The sequence below is a fragment of the Oreochromis aureus genome, linkage group 3, assembly GCF_013358895.1.
Source record: "Oreochromis aureus strain Israel breed Guangdong linkage group 3, ZZ_aureus, whole genome shotgun sequence".
Lineage (NCBI taxonomy): Eukaryota > Metazoa > Chordata > Actinopteri > Cichliformes > Cichlidae > Oreochromis > Oreochromis aureus.
Window position 1 is genome coordinate 103,034,809 of NC_052944.1, and position 12,114 is coordinate 103,046,922.

General features: G+C 41.5%; 1 long non-coding RNA gene across 1 annotated transcript; it reads right to left on the minus strand.

The window, feature by feature from the left end:
- Positions 1-6,956: 6,956 nt before the first annotated feature.
- Positions 6,957-8,335, minus strand: LOC120438700. Its single transcript, XR_005612057.1, has 3 exons — positions 8,032-8,335; positions 7,588-7,953; positions 6,957-7,429 (listed from the first exon to the last, which is right to left on the minus strand). It is a non-coding gene; the product is annotated as an uncharacterized LOC120438700 (long non-coding RNA).
- Between the last annotated feature and the right edge of the window lie 3,779 nt (positions 8,336-12,114).

A 12,114-nucleotide genomic window follows, 5' to 3' on the forward strand; every position in this document is an offset into this window, starting at 1 on the left:
AGAACAGTTATCAGTCATGTGTCCAACCTTAGTCCAGTCTTTATCTCAGTGTCCAGTCGGTCCAACCTATGGTCTGCCTCGTCCGTCCAGTCACCATCCATTTACACACATTCACTCACATGCATTAACATCAGGTCTTGCTGATAGTGTGGACTCCCTCGCAAATACTCAGAGTCTTCACTCTCAGCAACATGCGCTCATTCATTTGTTTTATTTTGTTTTTAGGAAAATAGTTCTTTCTGCTTTTGGACTGGATTGGCTCGCGGCAATCCTTTTAGACAGAGACTTAGCCTTCTCCTCTGGCCATTGTAATCTGGAAAAGGTCACAGTATCTTGGTTGTCCTGAGACTTTTGTCAGCGCTGTTATTCACTCTTTTGCAGGCCTGCTTAGAACAAAAATGAGAAAAAGAGAGCTGATTATTAGCTCATCAAAACACAAAACAAAATCACCTGACAGGTTTTTCTAAGTGCAGTTACAAAAATGATGGACCCCCTTAGACATGTGCATGTTTGATAAAACTCCCTCTATTAAAATAAGAAAACAACACAAATCTAACCGATAGAAGTAACCCATCACTACAACAACAACCTCAACAATCTTAAACACAGAACATTTTGCCACAAGTTCTTCAGGGTCCTGACACTCTCAGGTCAACTAACATCACCTCACCTGCTCAATACACAGAAAATCTCGTTAAACACCACACAACTTGCACACCATCAACACTAAATTCTAAATTTTCTCTTCTGAAAACTTACTACGCACTAAGCGAGTTGGACAACATGATAAACAGACTCCTATGCTAAACCTGCTATCTGATCTTCATGAGCTCTTTTTATTCAAAGGTTAACGCATTTTCTATTTGTGTGTGTGATTGTGTATATGTTTCTTTTCGTGGTTTTTTCAGACTCCCTCACAAGGTTCCACTTAAACAGTCAGTTTTTCTCTTTCCCAAATTTGATCTCCCTCCTTAAATAACAACATTCCTTGTCCTCAGCCAGAAGTTAGAGCTTGATTTTCAGGTTCAGGGAACAATTCACCCTGAAAGACAGTGAGTGTCTCCCCTCTTTGGCTCATCACTCGTCATTGTTAATGACATTTCCCCCTCTGCCCCAGCGGCTTTATCCTTGAAGTCCCGTCTCCTACAGTGAGTCCAAGCTCACTTAGGGACCTAGGTTCAAGCAATCGTGACTGCGCCTTGCCTTAGGTTGTCCCAGGGTTTCGAGGTGGGATCTTACCCGTCATGGCCTGTCCAGCCTTCCATGCTTCACCTGATACGGGGGCCAAGTGGGCACGGGTGCTATGAGGGGAGGGGACACACTGACTCTGGAAATCAAAGGAGTGTAAGCTGCTTTCTTCATTTCATCAGTATATTAAGCTATCTCACTTCTTGATTATTCCCAACATTTCACCTGTAACAATTTGTGTACGTGTGTTTTTTATTCATTAATGTAATTGTTAGTTCATGTATTTATTTTCTCAGTCTTTCTTTTTCTAAAACATGTAATTAATATATTTTATTACTTTTTCTTAAGACATTCAGTCTCTAATTCCTCTGTTTTCATGCTGCAACGTCTCTCCCCAGCTATAATCAGACTTCCTGTTTGACGCACACACACTCTCTCAGGCCTCCTCTATTCACGCACTCTCCTATGAGTTATTATTACTTATTTATTATTTTGTACAAATCACACAGAATCATTCAAATCAAGTACTCACAACATTCACACACTTAGGAGCCTCAAAATACGCTTTCCTAAGAGTATTTTATCAAACATGCTTGCTTAGAATCAGAAAGAGCAAGTAGACAACACTCAGTGCGTCTGTCCTCTTAAAAGAAGAGAAATAAACACATATGGGACAATTCTCCCATTTTAGACAAAATGTGACCTTAAATGTCCGTTTCTAAGTCATGTTCTTCTCTACACACGACTCTTGGCCTCCAGGGCATAAAACTTTGAGCATAATCTTTTACTTTACCAGGACTAGTACTTTACCAGAACCCTCATACGTGCAATAAGACTGCTATATGTGCAATTCTTTCTTTGACAAGGTTGTATTTTGTATTTTCTTACTCAGCTGTATATAGTATTGGTATTCTATTTCATTCTATTGTATATATTATTTTATTCTACTTTATTTTATTACATTCCAGTGTTTTCTAATTTCTGCTGCATAACTTTGCACTTTTGCTTTAACAAACCAAATTTCCCAGCTGTGGGACTAATAAAAGTCATCTTTATCTTTAACTAGCCCTAACCTAAATCCTGTCTCATCCACTGCTGAAATTCTAGTTCAATGCACACATGTTGCAGTTTAAAATTAAAAGAGGAAGTAACTCACACCCAAGAACTGTGTGTGTGTGTGTTAATGTCTATGTCCCTTTAAATGAAAAAAGGTGAACACATGTGGTGAGTTTTCCTCAATTTACACAAAATATGACATTAAATATCCTTTTCTAATTCCTGTTCTTCTTTAAACACCATGAATGACCTCCAGGTCATAACCTTTGGACTTATAACTCTGATATAAGTCCACACAGCGCACCAAGGACAGAGAAAATTCAACCTCAGTGCTTCAGAATTCTCCTCAAAATTCAGAAACTGTTTCTGTCATTTATCTCCCAAGAACTTCATCATATGGACCTCGCCGGGTCCAGTAATCTTCAACACACGTATCTCACTGCAGCCAGTGAAGATTTAAAAACAGTTTATTGTCTCAGTTTACCCAGTATTAACTTATCAGGTGGACCGCAGCCGATCCATACATCTCAACACAATCGTGTGTTGACATTTACACAACTTATTCTTTACTTGTATCACAACACATCTAGTAATATCATCAGAATTACTTCAACATGGTAAACATTGATTTTCCTTTAAAATCAACTTACCATTAAAACTCAAGATCACAGCTGACTCGATTCTCTGAAATCCTGAGTCAGTTAAAACACCTGCTGCTCAACTCACGGTGTTCTTTTCTCGGACCCCTTCGTCCGAGCTCACTCTTTACCCGGCATCTCCCCAGATTGTTACGAGATCTTCATAAACCCAAAAGTAAGCATATTATTTCCCTAATCAAAAGTGAAGCCGTTCCTCACACAGTAATTCTTCATCCAACAGCCTTTGTGTTTTGAAACCAAAAAGAGGAAGGAACAGCGCCCAATTTTAAACTGTGCATGTTGTCACTGAACAACACACACACACACAGACACAGACCCAGGGCAATTCTTCCTGGATCATTTATCAACGTTTGAACAAACACAGTCCGCATTGATTATTTTCTGGACCTCAGCAGATCCACCAAAATTCATATAAATATATCAGCCATTAACCAATTTATTTCTTTTCCTCAGACCACGCCGGATCTGTTAATATCAACAACGCTGCACACTCAGAATTGTGCAGCTGATTCTTCCCATCAGACCGCGCGCGGATCTGTTACTTCAGCACAATAAACACTGATTTTCCTTCAAAATCAGTTTACCAAAAGCCACAAAACCATTTCTGACTCGATTTTCTGAACTTCTGTGTCACTTAAACATCCTGACAGCACCAGGTGTTTTCTGTTGGACTTCCTCGTCCGAACTTAATCCTTTTACTTACAAATAAGCGTCTCCCAAAATGATCCTCTTGATCATTAGCTATTCACCGAGCCCACAACTCTCGGCAACACCACCTGACATATGCCCACGCGGAGCTCCTCTTTGAAGTCTCAAAGAGGTACAGGATTCTCAATCCCGTGAGTTTGACACTTATTAAACCATAAGCTGACCAATAACTCTTATACTCTTCTTTATTCTTAAACATGCATTGGTCTCTTTTTTCTCTTTTACCATGAAATACCATATAACCTTTTAACTCAGTACTGTCTGTTTCTCAAAGTTTCATTATCCTTGCTTCAAAGCTTCTCATTACTTCCAAGTTACTCATTCATTACTTCAACGTTTTACTTTATTCTCGAGAATTCAGTTTTACCCTACTGCGCCAATTTAGTAGTTAAGATCATCTACTCAGCGAACAGATAATTTAGAATTCACCCAATTTGCACAAATTTGCTTATTGAACAGGTTTGTGCGTACCTTTTAATTTTTAGACCGGTCTCCTGTTCGCCTCATATCAGATCCAACCTTCGGCCACATTAGTTCTCTCTGATCTAATCTAGAAACTTCACGGTCTGCCGTACACAGAATCTCTTTTCCCTTTTCTTTGACAAGAGATACTCAAAAATTCTGCAAATTCTCTCCACTCAGGAGGAGGCTCACAGCTTTATTCTTACTCTGTTTCTGGTTGGATTAAAATAACTCTTATATTAGAATCACCCTGTCCAGTGATACTGTATTTCAAAATCACCAAAGGCACGCTCACAAAACAGGAAAATGCTTCAGCAGCCTTAATGGGATCCCCGTGGGCCTCTCACTGTCTATTTCCAAGCACCTATAATGAAACAACGGCACAATGAGCATGCCCTTTATCCACCCCTCATTTAATCAATGTATCTATTCTTTGTTAAAATTAAAAGGGGAAGTCACCCAAATTTTAACTGCGCACTTTTCCCCAGCAAAAAAGAACGGAAAAAGAGACTTTTACAGCCTCTCTCACACACAGCCTGCAGCCGCCTGGCACTTAAATCATTTCAGACAGTTTCTTACGTCACGGTTTCCAGCTGTATGAGTGGGTCCCTACGACCGGATATACACACCGCTGCTCGTCTTTAAGAGACGTCAACAGGTCTGCAAATTCTCCAGGAATATCAACAAAACACAGCTTTTCTTGGCCCACGGTGGTCCACAAATTTTTCACTGACCACGGCGGGTCCGCAAATTTTCACTGACCACAGCGGGTCCACAAATGCATAGGTAATACTTTTTAATCGTCTCTCATAGCTCACAGTATTTATTCTCAGAGTTACTTCAACACAACAGACCTTAGTTTCACTTTACTGCTCGGCTGGCTTTACTGCAAAACCTCAAGCTCACGGCTGGCTTGAGTTTCTCTTAGCTCATATATCAACTCCTCGGACCTTCGTGTCCGGTATTTATCCTTTTCTCTTATTTAAGTGTCTCCCTAACAATGATCCTCTGCGATCACCAGGGCTATATCTGAGGCCACAACTCTCAGCGGGGCCCTCCCCTAGTATAATCCTAGGAAACGTCTTTTCCCAGGAGGGAGTTCTCCAACTCCTTGACTTTAGACACTTTTAATCTCTTTTAATCTCTCTTATTTCCTTAAAAACAACGTCTCTAGTTACTTTTCGCTCAGTACTGCTTTTTCCAAGGCGACCATGAATGCAACACTACTCTTAAGTTTCACTTTCGTTGCAACAAAGTTTTTCGTTTCAAACAAGACTCAAAACAGAGATCAACGGATGACCACTTGACTACATGTTCTAGAATTATAATCCACTACAGCACAATTTCTGTTTAAGAGGTTTGTGCCTTACCTTTTTGTGGGCCCAATAGTCAAGCGATCACCGTGACGTCTGCCGTTCAATCACCTGATCTGGCCTCGACCTCCGCCAACAACAAACAACTGTACCTCTTACTGCTGATCTTTAGTTGCCCTGCATCCTCCACCAAATGAAGCGAGATCGATCAACTGTAGACCAGACAACAAACGACGGAGGCTCCAGAAAAGTGCAATCAAACGATGAGTTTATTGACAACGGAGAACAACCGTCAGCATATGGCTTATTTGCTCTGACAAAAATACACTGAGTTCTGGTTTTATAGCATAGAGGATCACACCCCCACATACACGTCAATACAGGTCAAAAATACATTATGTACAGTCATTGTTTACAGACAAGGGTACATCTTGTACATCTCTAATAACTATGAACAGACATATAACTTCTCTTTTTGATAACACCTTCCTTTTAAGGTAATAACTTCAAGCTTCAGGGCCTCTAAGGGCTAATAATGGACCCTCGTCCTCAATCACTAAGTAGACTGAATTGGCGCAGGTCTCAAATAAGAAGCAGAAGACACTTGGGCCTTCGCTCAGGCCTGCTACTAGATTTATGTGTATTGTAAGCATGCATGCAATTAACCTGCTATGTTCTCATCTTCCCTCAACATGTATCACCTGGACACTCTCACCAGTGAAGCTTAAAACCCTCTTGGATAGAACATCAACTCTAAACAAGCACAGATATGCAATGTGTATAAAATGAACTCAACCTGTGAATAGAATGAATGTGATGACAAACATATTCAATGCAATATGAACCCTGTAAACAATATTACTGATAAAATAATACTGTAGAACATGTTATTAATGCATTTATCATAAGGCAGATTATATGGCAGCAATAAAAGAATCTCTAAATCCCAACACTACAGCCTTTACATACTTATAGTTATAGAATATTCATAACATACTTCACACTGTGTACATTATAACATACCATAATAGACCCATTTCTGTAATATACTTACACATCTCTATTATTGCTAATTTATATTGTAATATATCTATATCACGACTAAAGCACTTTCTGGATGGATGCAAACTGCATTTCGTTGCCCTGTACCTGTGACATGTGCAATGACAATAAAGTTGAATTCTATTCTATTCTATTCTATTCTATTTGTCCGTGATATGAACCAAGGGGACAAATCGGCAGGATCAGCCTGATGTTATTTGTATCCCGCTGTAACTTTACTGTATAAAGTATAGTATAGTATGTATATCTCCATAATGTCATGAGTAGTTAGTCATTACAACAAGTGTTTGTGAACTAAAAATCACGAATGTGGGATACTGTTTGTCTGTGATTTGAACAGCCCAGCGCTGCTCCCGATGAAGGGAAAACAAATTCTGCAGGGAGACCTACCTCGGCACCTGTGCAGGTGAAACCAAAGGGAAGATATGCTTCACCATATTTTCTAGTCTTTGGCTTAGAATGAAGTTGGTTTGGAAACATATTCAGCGATGCTTCATCTCCTGCTTTGCGTTTCTGTAGGCGCCCCGTGCTAGCAGTGTCCAAGTGTTTTGTTTATTTTCCCCCCTTTTCATCCCACGCACCTGTGACCAAGTGGTCGGCGGGGTTATAAAAGAAATAATAAAATGATAACGCCACCTGAGGGGGAATTCTAGCCCCCAGGAAATATAAACTTTAAAAATGAAATGTAATTAAAACAACATTTGCACAGGTTCAGGGATGCACACTGAGGCCTATTAACACAATTTTATTTATTAATGTAAAATAAAAACAAAACACTGAGAGCGCACTGAATGTCTAAAACGGTGTCCCAAATTACAATAAAAATAAACACACAACTGGGACTTACCAGCAGCGGTGGACCAAAAGAAAACCACACAAAAAACCTACTATAGTCTATTCACCTGGTGCTGTACAACAAAAGAAGTGTGGAAAACGACCCGCCACCTAAGGTCCCACGGCCGCTGGTAGATCCTCAGTTCGCTGAAATAGAAGCACAAGACATACACATAAAAAGGGTAAAAACATGGGACATAAAACAGGCTCTCTATATACTAAAAAGAAATTAAAAGAAAAACGGAGGTCTGCAATAAAATACACCCACATACACACCACAGAGCACAGATTAGAAGTACTGGTACTCTGCGAGCCAGCCCACAGCTGGTGCTGGTTCCGATTGTCCGTAGCCCCACTCAGTCTCGTGCAGCTCTCCACAACTGGGAGAAAAGGGAGAGGCAGTACCAGTTTTGTAACACCAGCCCAATATGCAGCTGAGGATCGCCCCGACCCGCTGTGAAAGCTGGAGTGAAACAATAGTCCAAAAGGGGCTTAGTGTGAGAACCAAAGCCCCCAGGGGCGAGGTAAGCAGCAGGAACAAAACTGGACAACCAACAGATCGGAACCCAAGATAAAACAAGGCAAGAAAAGACAGCAGCTAGGCAGGTGTCCCAACTCTTCGCTTAAAATCAGGCAGTTGATCCCTGAGAGGGTGCGGCAGCAATCAAATCCTACAAATAAGAAAAGGCAAAACTAACCTTAATCTTCTTTAATTTACAAAACTAGCAGCTATAAAATAAGCGGCTTACCCCAGAACTGGAGGCGCTGTACTGCACGGTGGACGCAACTCACGCGTCTCTCCACCACGGCTGGAGTAAAAAAAAAAAAGAAACAGCCGTGCTGTAGCGGGCCGCAAAAATATGACTACTAGTTACCGACTTTGAGAAAAATCAGAGGTCAGAAGGAGGCCTACCTGTAGCAGTCACACGATCCGATCATAAAATTAACCGATAGGCCAGCATTTACTGCTGTGTCGCACCAGAAGCTCGGGAGGAATGATCCAACAAGAAAAACCGGCTTCCCTTTATACAGGTAAACACCACCCTGTAATCAATATACAGGTGGGTTCCTAGTTGACGTAAGCGCGCAGCGGGAGCAAGCACAGGAGAGAGAGCGAGCGCAGGAGAGAGCGAGTGAGAGCAGTAAAGTGAGCGAGAGAGAAAAGAAAGGCGAGTAGCCCATCCGGCTACACACCTCCTAAGGGGGCGGGCCCCACACTTTGGGAAGGTCTGCTCTACATAATCACATGAGCCAAGGTTTGAAAGCGGGATGTCGTGCTTGGAGAAACACGACATCCCAGTACATTGCTAAGAGGTGTATTTTGTGGTACAAAGGGCATTCAGTCCCGGTATTTTCACTCTCCAACATGGATTTATGAAGAACGTAAAGGAGGAACGGAGAGCTAAACGTCCGAGTGTGTCTCTGTGGACAGCCTGACGACCTGACTGCAAATGATTGCTGTAATAGGTGTAGGCTGCTTTGGGATTCCCATGATGCACTGTGTATTTCTTCTTCACTCACTATGTGTTAATAGACATCTCTGCACTGAATAATATTTGTTATTAACCTCTGTCTCTCTTCCACAGCATGTCTTTATCCTGTCTTCCTTCTCTCACCCCAACCGGTCCAGCAGATGGCCCCGCCCAGCAGCCATTAGCATTCAGTTTCAGTGAACTGACATGTTACAGAACAATACGCAAACGAACACAGGAATTGTATGTGAATGTAAACATGAAGTGGAGGACACAACACAGTGAAACAAATGTATTAAAGGAGAATGCAGTTGTTTTTGCTGCCATACACACACTGGTAAAAACGAGAGCTGTCTTACAAATACTCATCGAGGATGACTCTAAGGAAGGAGAGAAGGACAAGGGGCGACCGTGGCTCAGGGGGTTGGGAAGGGCACCTGTAACCGGAAGGTCGCCGGTTCGATCCCCGGCCTCTCTGTCCTGGTCGTTGTGTCCTTGGGCAAGACACTTTACCCTACCGCCTACTGGTGTTGGCCAGAGGGGCCGATGGCGCGATATGGCAGCCTCGCTTCTGTCAGCCTGCCCCAGGGCAGCTGTGGCTACAACCGTAGCTTGCCTCCACCAGTGTGTGAATGTGAGCGTGAATGAATAATGTCATTGTAAAGCGCTTTGGGTGCCTTGAAAAGCGCTATATAAATCCAATGCATTATTATTAAGGGAGGAGGAGACATGGGACTGATCAAAGGAAGCCGGATTGAAGGATGAGGAAATGAGAGAATAGGAAGTTTGATGCATGGCAGCTTTTACCTTTGGCATTTCTTGTGGATTCAACCAGAGGAATGGGAGCAAATGGTGTGTTTCCATGACAGGCTGGTAGTATTAATGTAGCTCCAGATGCAGTTTAAACATCTGTCTGTAATGTGTGGATATGAAGTCAAAGTAAAGTCACATTTTATTTATAGAGCACCTTTCAAGACGACCATGACAAATCATGACATCACACTGGTTCATCCTCGAGTTAGGAGCCCTTTCATGCTTAAATGCTTCAGAGGTCAGAGTCTTCACAAAGAAACTGGAGCTTCTCAGTCATCCAGGTCATGCTAGTCATGGATGAATCGGAGCATGTAGTCATCCAGGAAAAAAAATGAACCAGGATTATTTCCCACAATCAGGATACCCCAGTGGGGGTGGCGGCGAGGTCGCCCAGGCCTGCAGCAGTGCCGGCAGCTCCGCCATCCTCCCCAGGTGGCATTCGCTCTCCTTCCACAGCTCTTCCTGTTGGTGGCGCACCTCTGCCACCTGCTCCTGCTGGGTAGCCGCTATTTCGGGAACCCTCTGGGCCAGTTCCTTCCTCTGGCTCGGTTGTAGGCCCGCCATGCGACTTCCTGGGTTTCAGCACCACTGTGGTGTGAATCAGACACGGCGGGTCCAGAGAGTGTTGTTTTGAGCCATTTTATCTACCACGGATGCAGCTCACAAGCTGCCAGCCGCACATGCAACACATCACAATCTTTACTATCCTATCCTCCCGTGTCACTTTAAGGTCACTTTAGTTTGTTTATGTTTACACAGCTGAAGGACATCAGGGTGAGGAGCGCAGTCTTATGCTCTGACTCCTGATTATTCACAGTGTGCAAGATAGGTTATCATGATGATGTACCCCAATGAAAGTGATCCTCCTTCATAGACCTGAAGTCGGTCTTAACCACAAATGCTTCTACTTAGTTCTCACATATCATGATGATATTTAAATATGTCCACCTCAACTAAAAACAAAGCTCAGTGTGAACACACCTTCCTTTGATTGCTGACACTCACACTGATACCATCAGTGATGTGTTTACTCCAAATAAGTCTTTTCTATTTATGTAGAGACACAGAATGACAGTATGATTTCTTTCTGTTGGTTAGTGAGAAATTTCATGGCAGAAGTTCAAATGAATGAAGCAAGAAAGTAAAAACAAAAATGACTGTGAATGAACTCTGTGTGTTATGTAAGAGTGGACTTCAGAGGAAATGGGAAGAGGAAAGAAAAAGGGAAAAGACACAAAAGAAGCTTCACTTTTCACATCAGAGTCTCTTTGTCAAGAACTCGTAGGATGTTGTTAAATCAACTCGGCTGCTGCTTCTGCTCAGCTCCTCCCACCTGTGCTGCTTCAGGTGGAGTCCCGCTTCACTCACTCGTCCGTGTTTAGTCTCCAGGTGTGGAGTGGAGCTTGTTGTTGGTGTGTGTGTTTGAAGACACTGTAAGTTTGTTTGCTTCCTCCTTTAAAAATTTGACTGTTTGTTTCTGCTGTGTGATGTTTGGACCTGATGTTCAGCTCTTATTTCAGGACAAACTTTGATCACTCTTGTGTTTGAAGACAAGTCCACATGATTATAGATTATTGATCAACTGAATCCACTCAGGTTATCAGTTAGTAACTCTGCACTGAAACATTTGTTACTGTGATAAATGGTTTAAATATATATGTGTGAAATTTTAGACACTGATCATTAACCTGATGGAACAAGGATTGTTACTTTAACTGGAAACAATCAGATAAAATCAGTCTGTTGTTAAGAAGTCGATATTCAGGTTTTACTGGAGTGACGGTAAAATAACAAGAAGCAGAGCAGCTCCAGCTCAGTTCAGGGTCAGTGTAAGCAAAGAAAATAGAGAAGAATAGATGAAATTATCTTTCACAAACACATGAACATTTTCAGCATGTTTAAAATCCTGTACCTAATAATAATATCTGCATAAGGAAGGTTAGTGTACATTAAGAAAAGTATTTGAACTTGGCAGCTTTTTCATGTCTTTGTGTCACTGTCATGTCCACTTAATCAGTTTGCTTGGATTATTCTCTTTTTAGCGTTTGAAGCTTTTAATCATTAATGGTTGGTCTCCTGTGTTTCTCTCTATTTTGAGGTCCCAAGTCTTTAGATGTTTTTTGATAAACACTTTGAATTTTGTCCTTTTGAACTGTTTTCAGTCTCCATAAGCACTCACTTCATCTTCTTTCAGTCAGTTCTCCTGGATTTGGTTACAAACATCTGCCAGCTCATGCCAACAATCTTATGTTAAATACATTTATATAGTTCCTTAGTGGCACAGTTAGATGAGCTGATACATATTTAACTTCTGTTTGTTGTAATGAAGTATTCTTAGTGAATCATGAAGTTAAAGTCTGATTAGTCTCAGATTAGTCTCACAGCCTCAAACATTCATTCCTTTTCCTCCATAATTAAATAATCTGTAAGTTGCAAAACCTAAACCTTTTAGATTTGCTTAAAATTATAGACACATTAACTATTCAGAAATGTTGTCCGCCGTTTTGTCCCTTTGAGACATTTTATTCCATGGATAAGATCAGAGAC